We start from the raw sequence: 20332 nt of genomic DNA, 5'->3' as shown, positions 1-20332 counted from the left end.
ATACAATTGAAACTTCTCGCTGAAGATTGTAGCAAATGCTTCAGCCTTATCTTTTACAATGATGTGCTGGGCTCACCCATCTTTGAGGATGGGAATAGTAATGGAACCTCCTCCTCCAGTGAGTTGTTTAATTGTCCACCTCCATTCACGACTGGGTGTGCAGGACTGCAGAGCTTGTTGTGGAATCGCTTAGTTCTCTCTATTGCTTGCTGCTTGTGATGTTTGGCACACAAGTAGTCCTGTGTTGCATCTTCACCAGGTTCATACCTCATTTTTAGATATGCCCGGAGCTGCTCTTGGCATACCCTCCTGCAGTCTTCATTGAACCAAGGTTGATTCCTTGGCTTGATGGTAATGGTAGAGTGGAGGATGCCGAGCCATGAGGTTACAGATTGTGTTCGAGTACAATTCCGCTGCTGCTGATGACCCACAGCGCCTCGTGGATGTCCAGTCTTGAGTTGCGAGATCTGTTCGAAATCTATCCCATTTAGCATGGTGGTAGTGCCAAGCAACACGATGGAGGGTATCCTCAATGTGAAGGCGGAATTTCTCTCTGCAAGGATTCAGCAGTGGTTACTCCTACTGATACTGTCAGGGACAGATGGGCGACAGCTAGATAGGTGAGTATGAGATCAAATATGTTTTCCCTCTTGTTGGCTCCCTCACCATCTGCGACAGACCCAGTCTAGCATCCATGTCCTTTATGATTCGGCCAGCTGCATCAGTAGTGGGACCTCCGAGCCACTCCTGGTGATTAACATTGAAGTCCCCCATTCAGAGCACGATCTATGCCCTTGCCACCCTCAGTGCTTATTCCAAGTGGTGTTCAACATGAATCAATGCGCCTTCATGAGCTGGGACGGTACGTGGTAATCAGCAGGGAGTTTCCTTGCCCATATTTGACCTGATGCCATGAGACTTCACGGGATCCAGAGTCGATGTTGAGGGCAATTCCCTGCCTGCTGTATACCACTGTGTCACCATCTCTCCTGGGACTGCCTTGACTGTGGGATAGCACATATCCAGGGGTTATGATGCTGCCATCTGCGACATGGTAAGGTATGATATCGTGAGTATGACTATGTCAGAACAGTGCCCTGAAGTTTGGCACTAGCCCTCCATGTTATTAAAGAGGACTTTGCATGGTCGACATAGCTGATTGTGCCGCTGTCGTTTCCGGTCCCAGCTGGCCCATCCAGTTTCATTCCATTTTAAAAAAAGAAAAGAGGTAGTTTCATAAAACTGATTGTCTTTCTGGGGCATTTGCTGTGGGTCTGGAATTACATGTAGCCATTTGTCTGCCAGACCAGGTAAGGTGAACGACCAAAGAAGAAAATATAGAAAATAGGAGCAGGAGTAGGCCATTCGACCCTTCGAGCCTACTCCACCATTCATTATGATCACGGCTGATCATCCAACTCAATGGCCTGCTCCTGCTTTCCCCCCATATCCTTTGATCTCCTTCGCCCAAAGAGCTACATCTAAATCCTTCTTTAAAACATAAAATGTTTTGGCCTCAACTTCTTTCTGCGGTCACGAATTCCACAGGCTCACCACTCTCTGGGTGAAGAAAATCCTCCTCATCTCAGTCCTAAATGGTCCACCCCGTATCCTCAGACTGTGAACCCTGGCTCTGGACTCCCCCTCCATCGGGAACATCCTTCCTGAATCCACCCTATCCAGTCCTGTTAGAATTATATAGGTTTGTATGAGATCCCCTCATTCTTCTGAACTCCAGCGAATGTAATCCGAATTGACTCAACCTCTCCTCATTTGTCAATCCCACCATCCCAGGAATCAGTCTGGTAAATCTTCGCTGCACACCCTCTATAGCAAGTACATCCTTCCTCAGAAAATGAAAATAAAACTACAAACAATATTCCAGGTGTGGTCTCACCAAGGTCCTGTATAATTGCAGCAAGACATCCCTGCTCCTGTACACGAATCCTCTCGCTATGAAGGCCAACATACCATTTGCCTTCTTTACCGGCTGCTGCACCTGCATGCTTACGTTCAGCCGACACCCATGTCTCGTTGCACATTCCCCTCTCTCAATTTATAGCCAATCAGAAAATAATCTGCCTTCCTGTTTTTGCTAATAAAGTGGATAACCTCACATTTATCCATATTTTACTGCATTTGCCATGCATTTTCTCACTCACTCAGCTTGTCCAAATCACACTGAAGCATCTCTGCATCCTCCTCACAGCTCACCCTCCCACCCAGCTTTGTGTCATCTGCAAATTTGGAGATATTACACTTAGTTCCCTCATCTAAATCATTAAAATATATTGTGAATAGCTGGGGCCCCTGCACCGATCCCTGCGATACGCCACTAGTCACAACCTGCTATTTGGAAAAAGACCCATTTATTCCTACCCTTTGTTTTCTGTCTGCCAAACAGTTCTCTATCCATCTCAATACACTACCTCCAATCCCATGTGCTTTAATTTTAAATGCTAATCTCTTATTTGGGGCTTTGTCGAAAGCCTTCTGAATGTCCAAATAAACCACATCCACTGGCTCCCCCTCATCAACTCTACCAGTTTCATCCTCGAAAAATGACAGTAGATTTGTCAAGCATGATTTCCCTTTCGTAAATCCATGCTGACTCTGTCTGATTCTGCCACTGTTTTCCAAGTTCTCAGCTATTAAATATTTTATAATGGACTCTAGAATTTTCCCGATTACCGACGTCAGGCTGACTGGTCTATAATTCCCTGTTTTCTCTCTGCCTCCCTTTTTAAATAGTGGGGTTACATCAGTACCCTTCAATCTGTAAAAATTGCTCCAGAGCCTACAGAATCTCGGAGGGTTACCACCAATGCATCCATTATTTCGAGGGCTACTTCCTTAAACACTCTGGGGTGTACATTATCAGGCCCTGGGGATTTATCAGCCTTCAATCCCATCAATTTCCCCAACACAATTTCCCTACTAATAATGATCTCCTTCAGTTCCTCCCTCTCAGTAAATCCGGTGTTCCCCAACATTTCAGGTACGTTATTTGTGTCCTCCTTTATGAAGGCAGAACCAAAGTCTGTATTTAGTTGGTCAGCCATTTCATTGTTCCCCAATATAAATTCCCCTGTTTCTGACTGTAACGGACCTACATTTGTCTTCATTAATCTTTTTCTCTCCACATACCTATTGCAACGTTTACAGTCAGTTTTTATGTTCCCCGCAAGCTTACTTTCACACTCCATTTTCCACTTCTTAATCAATCTCTTGGTCCTCCTTTGCTGAATTCGAAAGTGTTCCCAATCTTCAGGTCTGTTGTTTTTTCTGGCCAATTTGTATGCCTCTTCCTGGGATCTGATACTATCTTTAATTTCCCTTGTAAGCCATGGTTTGGACACCTTTCCTGTTTTACTTTTGCACCAGACAGGAATAAACAATTGTTACAGTTCACCCATGAGCTCTTTGAATGTTTGTGTTTGCCTATCCACCGTCATCCCTTTATGTAACGTTTCGCAGATCATCATTGCCAACTCGTGCCTCATATCATTGTAATTTCCCTTATTAGGATTCAGGCCCCTAGTCTCAGAATCAACCACGCCACTCTCCATCTTGATGAAGAATTCTACCATATTCTGGTCGCTCATCCACAATGGGCCTAGCAGAACTAGATTGCCAATTATTCCTTTCGCATTACAAAATACCCAGTCAAGGATGACCTGTTCTCCAGTTGGTTCCTCAATGTATCGGTCCAGAACACCATCCCATATACACTCCAGGATTTACTCCTCTACGGGATTGTTACTAATTTGATTTGTCCAAACAATATGCAGGTTAAGGTCAGCCATAATTACAGATGTTCCTTCAGTGAACGCATCTCTAATTTCCTGTTTACTGCCATTCCCAACATCACATTACAGTTTGGGGGTCTAGATACAACACCTACTAAAGTTTTTTGCCCCTTAGTGTTTCTCAGCTCTACCCATACAGATTCCACATCATCGGAGCTAATATCTTTCCTCACTATTGTGTTAATTTCCTCTTTAACCAGCAATACAACTCCACCACCCTTTACATTTTGTCTGTCCTTCCGAAATACTGAAAACCCTTGGATGTTCAGATCCCATCCCTGGTCACCCTGCAGCCATGCCTCCGTAATACCGAATATATCATACCTGTTAACATCTATTTGTGCAGTTAATTGATCCACTTTATTGTGAAAACCCCTCGTGTTAAGGCACAAGGCTTTAAGGCTTGTCTTTTTAACATTATTTGTCCCGTTCCCATTATTTTTCACTGAGGACCTGTTTGATTCTTCCCCTTGATTTGTCTGCCTTTCACTTTTCTTATTCCCGTTTCTGTCTTTTGTTCTAGTCCTTGATTCCCCTTCCTCTGACTCCTTTCATAGGTCCCCATCCCCCTGCCATATTATTTTAACTTCCCCCCCCACCCCACCCCCACCATTCTAGCAAATATTGCCTCTAGAACATCAGTCCTGGTCTTGCCCACGTATAAGCCATCCAATTTGTACTGGTCCCACCTCCCCAGAACCAGTCCCAATGTCCCAGGAATCTGAAACCCTCACCCTCACACCATCTGTTCAGCCACATATTCATCCAACGGATCCTACTATTTTACTCTGACTAGCACGTGCCACTGGTAGTAATCCTGTGATCACGACCTTTGAGGTCTTACTATTCAATTTACTTCCTAACTGCCTATATTCTGCTTTTAGGACCTCATCCCTTTTTTACCTACGTCATTTGTACACGACCACTGGCTGTTCACTCTCCGCGTTCAGAATGTCCTATAGCCGCTCTGAGACATCCTTGAGCCTAGCACCAGCGAGGCAAGAAACATCTTGGCGTCGTGTTTCCATCCACAGAAACGCCTATCTATTCCCCTTGCAATTGAATACCATATAACTATTGCATTCCCATACCTTTTCCTCCTCCCCTGTGCAACAGAGCGAATCGTGATGCTACAAATTTGGCTGTTGCTGCTTTTCACAGAGCTGCCATTCTCCTCAGCAGTACCCAAAGCAGTATATCTGTTTTGCAGGCGAATAGCCAAATGAGAGTCCTGCACTGCCTGCCTAGTCCTCTTGTTCTGCCTGGTGGTCACCCATTCGCTTCCTGCCTGTGGACTCTTAGCCTGTGGTGTGACCACCTCGCTATACGTGCTATCTCCGATACCCTCTGCTTCACAGATGCTCCGCAGTGCCCCCAGCCACCGTTCCAGCTGCGAATCCCAGGCTTCTAGGAGCTGCAACTGGAGGCACTTCCCGCACACATGCTCGACCTGGGCACAGGAAATGTTCCCGGCTTCCACATGGAGCAAGAGGGGCACTCCATGGCTTTCAGCTCTCCTTTAAATTAAATTAAATCTTTGGAAGATAATTAATATCAAATAATATGAATTACTTTAGGGCCCTTCTTCGCTGCTCCTCGTTGTTACAAAATATAGCTCTTACAAACGATAAACCACAAAATAGGATCTTATAAAAAAATCAGCGAAATATATATAAAATATATGCTTGCCTGACCATACTCATGGCAATCAAAGGATCACCTCGTTCCCTCCTCACGAAACTGAACTCCCTCAATCACCAAACTCCAACTTAAGCACTCTACAGCAGCACAAAGCAGCACTCCCGTGCAGACCACCAATTGGTCAACGACCACTGATGAACCCACTGGGTCTGAACACTGAATATTTCAATTAACAGCATGAATTTATTAAGCTCAATTAGCATACACAAACTTGATTGTTAAGAATGGTCCGTGATCTCCAAAGCCACTGGGGCATCGTCTTCTTGGTTATGTTCTGTTGACCATAGTCATTCTTTGCGTGTTTTTTCCTTCTTGCATTCTGTTAACAGCAGCCTTGTCTACTCTAGATCTATACTGATGATGTATTGGAGTATTTTTTACCTGCATAGAGAGACCCCTGTCATGCCACGTTAGGTTATATTTGCCTTGGAGCTGGAGTTACTTCATAATATTTTCATAATCATGGATAGAGGAGCGGTTAGATAACAGGAAGCAGAGAGTAGGGGCAAATGGCTCTTTTTGGGTTGGCAAGATGTGACCAGTGGTGCGCCACAGGGATCAGTGCTAGGGCCTCAACTATTTGCAATTTATAACAATGACTTGGATGAAATTACCGAATATATGGTTACTAAATTAGCTGATGACAGAAGGATAGGTAGGAAAGTAAGTTGTGAAAATGACATAAGGAGTCTTCAAAGGGACACAGATTTGGTTAAGTGAGGCGGGAAGATTTGTCAGATGGGGGTAAATGTAGGAAAGTGTGAACTTTCTCAAATTGGTAGCAAGAATACAAAAGCTGTATATTTTTCGAATGGAGGGAGGTTGCAGAACTCTGAGGCATAGAGGGATCTTGTTGTCCTGATGCATGAAACAGGAAAAGCTAGTACAAAGGTACAGCAAATGGTTAGGAAGGCAAATGGAATGTTGTGGTTTATTGCAAGGGGAATGGAATATAAAAGCAGGGATGTGTTGCTACTAGGATATGAAAGGAAATAGTTGCGGAGATAGTAGGTGCACTGGTAGTAATGTTTCTAGAGTCATTAGATTCTGGAAAAGTCCCAGAGGATTGGAAACTGCCAATGTAACACCCTTATTCAGAAAGGGAGGGAAACAAAAACAGGTAACTATAGACCAGTTAGCTTAACATCTGTTATTGGGAAAATGTTGGCATCTATTATAAAGGATGTAATAGTAGAGCATTTAGAAATACATAATCTAATCAAGCAGAATCAGCATGGCTTCATGAAGGGGAAATCATGCCTGACAAGTTTATTAGAATTATTTGAAGAGGCAACAAGCAGGATATATAAAGAGGAACCAATAGATGTAAAATATTTGGATTTCTAAAAGGTGTTCGATAAGGTATTGCACATAAGGCTACTTAATAAGATAGGAGACCGTGGTGTTGGGGTAGTATATTAGCATGGATCGAGGACTAGCTAAGTAATAGGAGACAGAGAGTTGGCATACAGGGGGCATTTTCAGGATGGCAACCTGTAACAAGTGGAGTGCCACAGGGATCAATGCTGAGGCCACAATTATTTACAATATATATTAATGGCTTAGATGAGGGAAGTGAATGTACTATCTCCAACTTTGCGGATGGCACAAAAATACACAGGAAGGCAAGTTGTGTGGATGACACAAAGAGTCTACTGTGAGTTATGTGAGTGGGTAAAGACGTGGCAGATTGAATAAAATGTGGGAAAGTGTGAGGGTCTGCACTTTGGCATGAAGAATAGAGGAGCTGAATATTATTTAAACAAAGAAAGACTGAAGAAAGCTGCAGCACAGAGGAATTTGGGGGTCTTCGTGCATGAATTCCAAAAAGCTAGCGTACAATTTCAGCAGGCAATAGGTAAGGCAAATTGAATGTTGGCCTTTATTTCGAAGGGAATGCGTTATAAAAATAGGGAAGTCCTGCTAAAACTATACAAGGCACTAGTTAGACCACACACGGAACACTGTGAACAGTTTCGGTCCCCTTAACCAAGGAAATGTATCCTGGCGTTGCAGGCAGTCCAGGGAAGTTTCATTAGCTTGATCCCGGTGATGGAGGGATTTTCTTATGAGGAGAGGTTGAGTAGGTTAGGCTGGTACTCATTGGAGTTTAGGAGAATGAGAAGCAACCTTATTGAAACATATAAGATTCTTAGGGGGCTTGACAGGGGAGATACTGAGAGGTTGTTTCCACTTGTGGCAGAGTCCAGACCAGAGGGCATAAACTCAGAGTAAGCTGTCGCCCATTTAAGGCAGAGAAGAGGAGGAATTTCTTCTCTCAGAGGGTAGTCAATGTGTGGAATTCTTTACTGCAGAGGGCTATAGAGGCTGGGCCGTTATATTCAAGGCTGAGATAGGAAGATTTTTAATCAGTATGGGAATCAAGGGTTATGGGGAAAAGGCAGGAAAGTGGAGTTGAGGATTATCAGATCAGCCATGATCTCATTGAATGGCAGAGCAGACTCGATGGATATTCTACTCCTACGTCTTATGGTCTTATGGTGGGACCACATCTAGAGTACAGAGTGCAGCTTTGGTTTTCTTATTTAAGAAATGATGTAAATACATTAGAAGCAGTTCAGAGAATGTTCACATTGATTCCTGGAATGGCGGAGGTCGGAGAGTGAGCTGAGTTAGCATACCAAGAACAAGTTTGACAGGCTGGACCTGTATTCATTTGAATTTAGAAAATTGAGACCTGATTTTATTGAAACTGTTGTGGTCACTTTGACAAACGGGTCACAGGAGTCTCAGGTACAGGTCACGATCGTTTATTTGAGCAATTGCAAGGAGAACACCATCTCAATGCAGCTTGAGACAGTACTCTGCTAAACTACTACATATTTATACATTACTGAACACCTACAAGAACAGTTTCCAGATTCCGATCTTGTCAACATATAGATTTATATTAAACAGACATCTCTCTAGTAACAAAGGTACCAAAGCACCGGCATCATCTGTCCCTACTTTCACCCCCGGCGGAGACCTTCCCTCCTAACTTATCTAGGATCATCTGTTCTTTCCCAATCTGCTATAAACAGACCCAACCTTAGTTGTTTTTCAACCTAAGGGTCCGGTCTGACCCCTAAGACACCCAATCTATTATACTTGCAGTCCTCTCTGTTCGGCCTGGCCTTGCTGATGGTCACAGGCTCACAGGGTGTGCAAGGTTCTGATTCCTCTCTATCCAGCCTGGCCTTTAACTATACTTGCAGAGACTGGATGCTTGATTATTTTAATTAGTCCATTCCCTTTCAATAAGTTCTTAATGTACCCCTATATTCCCCCCTAACAGTCCTCCCTTTTGGGCCTTGGCCTAGCCCAATGTACCCAACTACCATTGTACTGTCCATCCCTTTACGCAACACCGCCCATTGATGCTGGTCAGTCATCCAGCTTTGGGTTGTAAAGGGTACCGTCAGACGATCTGTTTCATCTGGAGCTTCAATTCATGCCTCTGTCTTACTAGATTTCTTCTCCACCTACTGAAATTTCCCCAGTGCCACCTCTTTTGCGACCTTCGGGTCCAATGAATATCAACGGAATCACAGCCAGGGCATGGGAGATAATCCGAGTCAACGGGTGTATCTGTACATTTGTGCCTCCAATCCACCACCACCATATGGAGGAATCTATTTGCTCCATATCCTCTGTTAAGGCTCTAACCTATTGCTGCAATGTACAGTAGGTTCTGTATGTCTGCTGAGCCTGTCTCCGAATCATGGTTAGGTGCTCTGGTCATCAGGGAATTTCATTGGAGGAATGGTTCAAATACTATGTAAGGTTACCTTTAAGGTTTTCCACGACCTGAATAGTAGTTGTTCCTCTCTTGTATATTTCAACCAGTTCCACCTTCCCCACACCTGCCGGCACTTGTGGGTGTAGGCACACCGAATAATTGTGGATGGGACATATCCGGTTACTCCTGTACTGGATTCTTTCCTGCCACGTGGTGATACAATATCTCCAATTCCCTGTATATGCAACATGGGCCAGTTCTTTTGCAGCCCATCTAGTTTCCATTGTACAATTTGTTGCTGCTTTAAATCCACACTTCGCTTTCTCCGTCTCTTATATTGGGTGTGCACATACTACTGCGGTGGCCTCTATACTACGCTATTCTAATGTAGTGCTAACTATATTCCCTTTCATGTCCACTGCATATGGCGGAATATCATAGTACTTAATATAGTAATCTCTCCGTATAACCCCAATATTTTCCACTCTATATAATGTCCTGCCGGGTGTTGACATAGGTATGAAAGGTACTACTAATACAAAGCCGATTTGCATATTCACTATACATTCAACATTCATTCTATATACACTTGTTAAACCGCTGAGCTAGCAACCGGTCAAGTTATGATCCTTATGCCATGAAAGATTAAATGAATATTCATTAGTTATCCATAAATAAACAACCCATTCATTAATCTGTCTTAAATTCTCTCGGGCTTGCTCCAGTGCCCAGAATCCATATGTGTTGCAAACATCATTTCTGTTCGCTTTGTCTGAAATATTTTACCCTATGTTAATCAGTTTGTTGATAGGTCCTGCATAACTTTCCAGCATGGTAGCCAGGTTTTGGGTTAACTGTATCATGTCCTGGTCTGTGTTTAATTGGGTGTTATGAATTCCCTGTCTCCACTCTAAGATGACCTCAGACAAAGTGATGGACAAGGCGAGTAGGAGGTGGTGCGGCATGTTGGGTACCTGTCCTTTCGTCATTGATCAGAGCTATTTGAATAGGTGATTGACATGGGTTACAACCCAGCCTATAAATATAATATATTAACGGTTCTTGGAGGTCTGTAGCTCTTTACTGTGGGCATGTGAAGAAGTGGTGTTCGTTTGCACGGCCGAGTATCTGAGAGATTGTGTGGAAGGCGAAGCTTTGATGCATGTGATGATCCAGGGAACAGAAAGGGAGTTCAAAGACCTGGAGGTGGAACCTTGTGGAAGTCATCCGAGAGAAAGTGACATTTGGAAAAAACATTCCAAAATGGGTCCTTTGAGGGTGGAGATTGGAAAACCCCTTGTGAAAGATGGAGTGTGAGATTCATGGGGTGTGAGCTTCCCTGGCTGGGCCAGCATTAATTGCCCATCCGTAGTTGCCCTTGAGAAGGTGTGGTGAGCTGTCTTCTTGAACCGCTGCAGTGCTGTTCGGGAGGGAGTTCTCGGGTTTTGACACAGCGACACTGAAGGAACGGCGATATATTTCCAAGTCAGGATGGCGAGTGGCTTGGTGGGGGACTTCTAGGTGGTGGTCTTGCCACATATCTGCTGCCTTTGTTCTTCTAGATGGTAGCGGTCATGGATTTGGAATGTGCTGTTGAAGGAGCCTTGGTGAATTCCAGCAGTGCATCTTGTAGATGGTACACACTGCTGCTACTGTGCATCGGTGGTGGAGGAGTGAATGTTTGTGGATGTGATGCAAATCAAGCGGCTGGCTTTGTCCTGAATGGTCAAGCTTCTTGAATGGGAGCTACACGCATCCACGCAAGTGGGGAGTATTCCATCATACTACTGACTTGTGCCTTGTAGATGGTGGACAGGCTTTGGAGAGTCAGCGGGTGGGTTACTCGTCGCACTTTTCCTAGCCTCTGACCTGCTCTTGTAGCCACAGTCCAGTTCAGTTTCTGGTTAATGGTAACCCCCAGGATGTTGATAATGGGGGATTCAGTGATGGTAATCCCATTGAACATCAAGGGGTAATGGTTGGATTCTCTCTTGTTGGAGATGGTTATAGCCTGACACTTGTGTGATGTGAGTGTTACTTGCCACTTGTCATCCCCAGTCTGGATACTGCCCAGGTCTTGTTGCATTTGGACATGGACTGCTTCAGTGTCTAAGGAGTCACGAATGGTGCTGAACATTGTGCAATGATCAGTGAACGTCCCCTCTTCTGACCACCTTATGATGGAAGAAAGGTCATTGATGAAGCAGCAGAAGATGATTGGGCTGAGGAGACGACCCTGAAGAACTCCTGCAGTAATGTCCTGGAGCTGAGATGACTGACCTCCAACAATCACAACCATCTTCCATTGTGCTAGGTATGAATCTAACCACTGTGGATTTTTCCCCCAGATTCCCATTGACTCCAGTTTTGTTAGACTCCTTGATGACACACTCGGTCAAATGCAGCCTTGATTTTAAGGCAGTCACTCTCGCTTCATACATTGTGTACACCTTCAATGCCGATATGACCAACGGCCAAAATGCAGTGAGACTGGTTGATGAGAGATCCATAGCATCTGTTTGGAGTGGCATCTGTCACTTGGTTTCAGAGTGTGGTGTGCCTGACCACAGGTCACCTATTAGTTTACATGAACTGTGTACTTAATGCGAACATGGGAGTATAAGATAGCTTTTGAAACTTGTGTTATCCTTACAAATCTGTATGTATAGCTGCGGGTGAAGGAGCATTGTAATATAGTTAATCTTTTCTTGTTTGATAAATGTTTTATTCTTTTGTTAAAAGCTCATCAGCTGACTCCTCTGACTTTCTTCAGCAGCCACCCTCCACGTTTCTAAACACAAAATAAAGTTAGGATCTATAAAGCCGAGTTCCACCCTGTGACCTGGCTTTTGCAAGTAACATGAGCCGGGGTCATAACAATGGGGAGTCGTCCGGGATTATTAACATAAAATGGATCTCTTGTGCGATTAAAAATCCATGAATTTGATGGGATCTGTGAAGCCTTAAAAAGCATTACGTGGAGGTACTGAGGCACTGGACTAGGGCTTGGAATTTCTGCAATGTATGTTATATGGGTTAGAATTCGAAATGTCTAGCAGTGATGCAGCTGAGTTTTTGAAACAGCCTGGGTTAAATTATGATTCCTTAAGGATGTTAACCGTGACTCAATTGGTGAATTGGCACACAAGTTACAGAAAGGAGTTAGAGCGAAAGCTAAGAAAGTAGAGCTGCGAAATATATTGGCCAAAAAGCATAAAATGGAAGTGAAAGAACCAGGAGAAGCTGTCGAACAAGAAGGAGATCAGCTTACATGGGCACAATTTAAGTTAGAACAGAAGAAGTTGGAACTAGAGTTTTGGGCGAAAGAAAGGGAGAATGAGGGAATATTTCAAAGGGAGCAAGAGAAAGGCGGGAGCGAAAGAAGGCAAGAGAATGAGAGGTAAGGAAGAGAAGAAGAGAATACCACATTTGACTGCTGGAACGAAAACAAAATGCTGGCCTTTACTCTATGGAGAATATTAATGGGATAGAGCTACTGTCAAACCAGAGCCCAGTGGGCAGATGTTTAAATTTCTGCAAGTCCGCCCAAACTTTGTGCAAATGGGTGTAGAGGCATTCATTATTTGCTTTGAAAAGGTGGCTGAGCAACTGAAGTGGCTAAAAGACACTGGAAATTGCTCTTAGAGTAGGTTGGTAGGTAGAACTCATGAGGTATATGCATCGCTGTCAGAGGAGGTATCTGTGCATTATGATGCAGGAAAAAACTATTCTTAATGCACATTAATTTATCCTTGAGGCATACAGGCAGAAAGTTCGGAATATGAGGAAACAGCCTAGGCAGATCTATGTTTAGAGGGTAACAGAAAGTAATTTTGGCCTTTGGGTATTGGCATTGAAGGTGCAGGCGATGTAGGCGAAGCTCTTAGGGAAATAATTCTCCTAGAAGAATATAAGAATTCACTTCCTCCTGTACTTAAAACCCACGTTGAAGGCCAGAGTGTTAAAACAGAGGCAGCAAAAATGGCTGACGAATAGAGCTGGTCCATAAATCAAAACAGTTTTACCGTCATCCCAATAAAGCTGAGAAGGATAGAAGAAGGGAAGGTGAACGAAACGTAAGTAGCCAGGGAAGAGAAGGGACAGCTGGGAATTACCAGGAAATTCCCCTTCAGACCAGAAAGGACGGTGCTGAGGATGGAAGTGTCATTCGAAGGCCTAAGTGTTTTCGTTGTAAGGAGCTGGGTCACATTTGGGCAGATTACTGGAAACTAAATATTAGACTTATTGCATTATTAGGAACGCCTAAGGAATGATCGTGAATGTTACATCAGAAAATGAAATGGTTGTTAAGACTGTAGCAATAGTACAGGTGAAACATGTTCCCTCAGAACACACAGGAAAGGGGGATACGGTTCAGGATAGTCCAGGTAATTCTTCTTTGATTACTGGTGAAGGAAGTCAGGCTATGAAAGGTTCTGGATGTTTTGTTTTGAAGGGAGGAGTGGGTTCCTTTCTTGTTCAATTAAATAAGTGAACAAATTAAAATCTTGAGAGATACTGGGGAAGGCGAATCATCGATGGTGGCTGATAACACAATATATGTTCCAGGCAGTTTTATGAAGGAGCAAGTATTAATAACAGGTATTAATGGAAGTTATGAACCTGCTTCTTTCTGTAGTCAACTTACAAATGTGAATGGAATTGTTGCAGTGGGAATTATTCCTAAACCACCTGTTGAATGGGTAGATTTTGTCCCGAGTAATTATTTGGCTAGCAGAGACAGTAATGTGGCAACAACTGCATTGCAGAACGCGGTTCATGCTGATGTTGACAAACTTCAGAAAACTGCTGTAGCCAAAAGTGAAACACTTATAGCCATTCACAAACATTTGAAGGAAAACCTGATTAAAGTAGAAAATCAACTTTCACGTACGAAAGAGTTTGTTAATGAACAACAAGAATTGGTGAGAACAATTGAGAATCTGTCACAGAGAGTAGAACACTAGACTGAGGACTTAAAATGTCTAAATGGGAAACTTGGAGAAGCAAACTTAACACAGGTCGATCTTGAGTCAAAACATGGTGAACTTCAAGCATCAGTGGTCGCTATGAAATATCATGAACACGAAAAGGAATAATTGGTTGAATGCAGAATGAAAAGCCAAAGCTAATGAACTGTTAGAATTTCGCCAGGGAATAAGTAATGACAATCTTGAATTTCGAAGCAAACTGGAGAAAATGAGTGAGATGTGTTGCATGGAGTGTCGCAGTTTTGAAATTGTTCCTATGATTAAAAATTCCTTGATAAAGTGTGGCCCTGTTGAGCAAAGAACTGATCCAAGTAACATTACTGATGCATCAACCTCAGTAATGGGCAGTACAGAAACAACTGAAGTGCTTTCAGAATTAGAATTTAAGAATTGTCAACAAAAATGACTGAAGTCGCAAAACGGTCTGGATAGGCCAATGACAAGAGACACTGATTTGCAAGTGCTTGGCAGTGTTAATACACAAGATACAGCAGCTGGAATCCAGACAAGTGGACAATTTGCTAAAAAGCATTCAAAATCTGTAGAGGAGCGACATGATAAAGTTTGTGGATTATGTAAAAGAGTTGAAGCGTTGGAACGAACTATGGAACTAGAAAGGGAGAAAATAATCGACGCAGCTCAAAGAGAAATGGAAAAGGCCTATTAGAAATGGGGTGGGAAGAAACAACAAGATTAGAAAAAGTTCAAAGATTCAACCAAGCAGGAGTACGAAACCCTTTTTTGTGAACATAAGAAACATCTCAACAACATACTTGAAAAGACTAAAAGAGATGTGGATCACAGCAGAAATGAAATGTTAATGCAGATAAATGTCATTTTGACTTTGCTAAATCGAAATGAGGATTTGCCACGTTTGAGTTTGGAAATTGAGCTTGAGGATGGAATTATACTTTCAGCTAATGAAAAGGATGATTGGCCATGGACTTAAATTAAACAACCTTTTCTGAATTAAAGACTGTGAATAAGAGGAAAAAGACACACATGGGTGGAGTTATGATAATGCTATGATGCCCAAATTCTGCTAATCTTGCTACATTTATGAATTTTATTTTGCCTAAATCTTTGTAACTGTACATTATAATATATTGTCGTGAAATGAGATGAAAGTTTTATTTTTTTAGCCTGTCATAAGTTAATATTTAAAATGGTTATGATGTTAATTTTGTGTCAAGCAGATTTAAGGCCATTGTAAAGAAACCTTTACTGTTGTGAAACCTTCTTTCTTTTGGTGCGAAAAGAGTGTTAGGAACTAGAGGTAATTTAAGTAAGTTATATTTGTATTTGTGGGTGTTAGGGATTAGTCGTAGCTTTAAATTTTAGTTTTAATTGTGTTTTTGTATTGGTGGGTTCACTTTAAAAGATGCCTGTATTCTAATGCGGTACCATGGCTCTTGAAGAGAAGTTAAAATAAACGCAAGGTAGAAATCTGGGTTGTTGCTTAGCAACAGGAAGCCCAATTAGCGAGACAGAGGGAAACAGTTGGTGATTATGCTCTGAGGTGGAGGGAACAGTTTAGATCTCTCCCTAGCTGGACATACTAGCAGGTCGCTGAGGAATATAAGTCTTAGAATTTTAGGTGAGCTGTTCTGAAGATAAAGTAACAGTGAAAGTGGAGTGAGTCCTGGATCTCAAGCAAGATACGAAGTTGTCAGCAGGCAGGGAGCAGCACACAGCAGGCCCTAAAGGAAAAAGAGAAAGGCCCCAATGAGACCTTCAAGTTCAGCCAAACGGCAAGGTCAAGAATCTCGAACAGGATCCTATTCAGTGGAAGTGAAAGTAAGGAGCAAAGAGGATGGCTCCAAACTTAAAGGGAGAAAGCTGCAGGGCGCAGACTTAAAGCAAAATAAGCTTGCAAGAAGCCTGAAGATCCAAGAAGACAGCAACTATGGGCATGTGAAACAGTAGTGTTTTATTGGTACAACTGAGTATCTGAGAGAGAGAGCATGGCAGGCGAAGCTTGAATGCATGTGGTGATCAAGGGGAAGGGAACATCAGAAGGAGAGTTCAAATATCTGGAGGTGTACCCTTGTGGAAGGCATCCGAGAGAAACCATCATTTTGCAGAACATTCCAAAGTGAGTTCATCGAGAATAGAAATTGGAAACCCCCGTGTGAAAAATCGAGTTCAGTGAGACTCTTTGGCTCACGATGTGACAAGTGTCTGGGGAGGAGTTAATGAGAGGTCCATAGCATCTGCTGGGGGTGGCATCTGTCACTTGATTTCAGAGTGTGGTGATAGATACATGGACTGCATACTTAGTGGGAGCATGTGAGTATAAGATAGCTTTTGTAATTTGTGTTATACTTATGAATCTGTATATGTCGGTAAAGGTATAGTTGTGGGTCAAGGAGTATTGCAATATAATTAATCTTTTCTTGTTCAATATATGTTTTATACTTTTATTAAACATTCATCAGCTGACTTCTGTGACTCTGTTCAGTAGTTGCCCTCCACTTTTCTAAGCAAAATGTAAATGTCAGGAACTACAAAGCCAGGGTCAACTCTGGGATCTGGCTTGCCCAGTAGTAACGTCATCTGGGATCATAACACAAACAACTACATAATCCGGTGGTAGTAACACTTTGATCTAAAATGCCTACATCTTTTTATTTATTCCTTCTGACTGAAATGGTGTTTGTTATAATGAAGCCATGATTTATACGCTGTCAGCAGCAATACGCCATGTGCTCCCGCCCCCACCTCCCCCCACCCACATCATGTTGTCCGAGGAAGCTGTTTCCTTTTTTTGTTGTGTCAAGAAGGACTTCGTGTCATGCAAAATAGGAATCTTCCTGAACAACTTCATCTGAATCGAGGATCGGAACATAAACATTGATTTCAATGGCATATTCGTTACAGCGATTTGAAGGTGAAGTGTCATGACTCTTAAACTTATACAATTGATGAGTTCTGATCGTGTATACAAGTTTCTATTCCGAATGAAAAAAAAGTAACTCCGTGGACATAAGGGGCGCTATCTGCCTTCCCATTCCAGTAGGAAGTACATCCGCCTACTTCTTGCCTTTCGATACCTTCAAAATCCAGGCTGGTGTCAAGCAAGGCTGCGTGATAGACCCCGTGCTATTTGCAATCTACCTGACAATGCTTATTTGTTTCATCAAAAATCAACGGCCTTCTGGCGTGAGTATTAAATACTGTTTCGATGGAAAACGCATCAACCTCAGTTGCCTCAGTGTCAAAATTAAACTCACCATAGACATTCATGACCTACAGCATGCGGATGACTGGAGTATCGTTGCCCATTCAGCACTAGATTTGCAATCCACTCTTGATCCCTGCAATTCTACATGCAAGAGACTTGGCTTGTCCTTGAATTACAAAACAAAGCTCATATCTGGACCCAGACCTGATCAGTCAAATATTCCACCTCCCATATAGTGAAAAGAGAGACACTGGAACTTGTTGAGCACTTCCCATACCTTGGCAGCCACCCCCACCAAAAAAACACCATTCACGAGTAGTTCCAACACCGAATCAGCTGCGCCAGCTCAGTCTCCCCCAAACTATGACAGCGAGTGTTTGAACAAAAAGACCTCTGTAGGTCAACAAAAGCCCTAATGTACAGATCAGTTGCCATCACTATGCTCACGTATTGCTTTCCACCACCGAGTATAAACCAACTGGTCCGTAATTGCTGGAATTATATTTTCTCCCTTTTTGAACAAATGTGTAACATGCGCAATTCTGCAGTCCTCTGGAACAATCCTGGAATATAAGGGTTGAAACATTGTGGCCAGTGTTTCTGCAAACTTCTGCCTTAATTCCCTAAGCGTCATTGGATGCAGCACAAAGAAACGGACCTGATGACTTTTCATATCAATGTGATTTCATAAGTTGTATTTCCCTTTAATACCAATGTCATAAATGTGGTTTGATCGGACACAAGTGTGAAACATTATACAACGCAGAAGGAGGCCATTCGCCCAAAATGTCTGTGGACCTTCAAAAGCAGTCACCATTCTTGGACCCTTTTAATGGGGAATTCTTTCCTGCAGCACAGATTCTGTCAGCAGGTGGCAATGGTGCACTTTGTAACAACGAAAGACTTGCGCTCAGAGTCTCAACCCATCCCAGAAACTTCCTGTACCCGCAATGAATTAGTCACCAGTCCAGGAGCCTCCGTTATGGAGGAAAATGCAGCAGAAGTTTATAGCTATCACGATCCAACATAGACAGGAATTAAATAAATGTTTAGTTAATCTCTCTTTGGTGCTGGTTGAGGGAAGAATGTTGTCCAGGACATCGGGAGAACTCCCCTGTTCCTTTATACCGTGGGATCTGAAACACCCACTTGAAGCTGACGCGGCTTGGAGCGATTGGGCTTGTCGCAGGAAGATTGGAACAGGATTCAGCCCCTCGAGTCTTTTCCACCAGTCAGCTAGATAGTGGCTGGTTTGCAACTCAACTCTATTTACCCACCTGAGCTCCGTGACCCCGAACCATCGAAAGTTCCAATTTTCCCAGTATCCACAGATTGTCGGGGAAGAGAATTCACCATTTCCCCTACACATTCTAATGGAAATGTATTTCGTGATTTCGTTGCTGAATGATCAAAAAGAGCTTTTTAGAAGTTCCACCATGCTGATAATGGGTAAGAGTGTGTTCAGAGTAGAATTCCTTCCGGTGGGGAGGACCGCCGCTGCTGACAGAAACTTCCCAGGTTTTCTTTCTGTTGAAATGAAAGTAAGGAAATTCCGCTGGGCTGTGTAAGGGGTGAAGCATCCACCAGCACCAGATTTTCCTTTCTGTGCTCCACAAAGGTGCTGCTTAACGCCCAGACAGCAACAATAAAAATATGCCCCAGTGGTGCACATTGTAAAAGATATGGAACAATTTCCACAACAGAATCACATCCAATATTTCTGCAATAAAACAAGTCATTTATTTCAAACCAACATTGGCCCCTCCTCTCCTCTTCCCCCATTCCCTCTCTTTTTCAGGCAAAACCAATATCTGTTTGTCTCTCAGTCCCGTGAAGGGTTCTTCCCAACAGTGTGTTTTTCCTCTGCTGTGTCGACTACAGCGTCGTTCTTGTAGGTCGAAGCACAAGCGCTTCATTCGATAGAATTCAGTTTCTGGGTCTGCACCTTGCTGTTTCGTCGGTAGTATTGTAATCGACAAGAGTAAAAACTGTAGAAAAGTGCGATGGAACGTCGATCTCCAAGCATCTCCGTCTCCTCCCTCCATTTCCCATCCTCTCTCTGTTTCCCCCCTCTCTCTCCCCTGCCAACACTCGCTGAATGTTTTTCAGTCCGTTGTGAGGGTTTACTTGGAGCTGGTGTGCTTGGTCACCGCCTTTGTCCCTTCCGACACGGCGTGCTTGGCCAGTTCTTCGGGCAGCAACGGGCGCACCGCGATCTGAATCTCCCCGGAGCTGATGGACCTGTGCTTATTGTAATGGGCCAGTTGGGAAGCCTCACCCACGATGCGCTCGAAAATATCGTTCATAAACGAGTTCCTGATGCTCATGGCCTTGGAGGAGATGCCGGTGTCGGCGTGAGCCTGCTTCATCACTTTGCAGATGGAGATGGAATAAATCTCCTTCCTCGAACCTCGCCGTTTCTGCTGCCCTTTGCTGGCGGTTTCTTTAAGGCTTCCTTGGCTCCCTTCTTGGGGACTTCTTTCTTCTCATCAACCGTCTTCAGTTCCAGTCACACTGAGCTTGTCACCGACAAGATTCAATTACCTATTGCGCACCACCGGCCGTGCGCCCCGTCAACTAACCATGTTTATCCTTTATACTGTGAGAGGTTTTAGATTCACGTGTGAAAGACGTGTGAAACAGGATAGAGATTAGTTTATAACATGAAGTTATTGAGCATTGCAACCAACTTCACCAGGAAATAACAGAACTGATATGTTAACGCAGCAACATCGAAACTGAAAACGGTTTGAATCAGGAAGTACTGAATGAGGACATGGCTTCCAGAGAAGGCCCAGAGTTTGACCGAGGAGACAATTTGTCCCATTTGTCCTGATCTCTTCACTGATCCGGTAACACAGGATTGTGCACACAACTTCTGCTGCTCTTGTATCACCCAGTGTTG

General features: G+C 43.3%; 1 long non-coding RNA gene across 2 annotated transcripts in view; it reads right to left on the bottom strand.

Annotated features, from left to right (window-relative positions):
• LOC144673355 (uncharacterized) overlaps window positions 1–20332 on the bottom strand; it is a 64179-nt gene that overhangs the window by 12100 nt on the left and 31747 nt on the right. For both annotated transcript variants that reach the window (XR_013574291.1, XR_013574292.1), the window contains exon 2: window positions 17875–17990. This is a non-coding gene — a long non-coding RNA (uncharacterized LOC144673355). The remainder of the gene's footprint in view (window positions 1–17874; window positions 17991–20332) is intronic.

This window comes from Cetorhinus maximus, unplaced genomic scaffold, assembly GCF_964194155.1.
Source record: "Cetorhinus maximus unplaced genomic scaffold, sCetMax3.hap1.1 HAP1_SCAFFOLD_350, whole genome shotgun sequence".
NCBI classification, from domain to species: domain Eukaryota; kingdom Metazoa; phylum Chordata; class Chondrichthyes; order Lamniformes; family Cetorhinidae; genus Cetorhinus; species Cetorhinus maximus.
The sequence above is the reverse complement of the archived record's forward strand: the minus strand, read 5'-3'. Positions and strand labels throughout refer to the sequence as shown.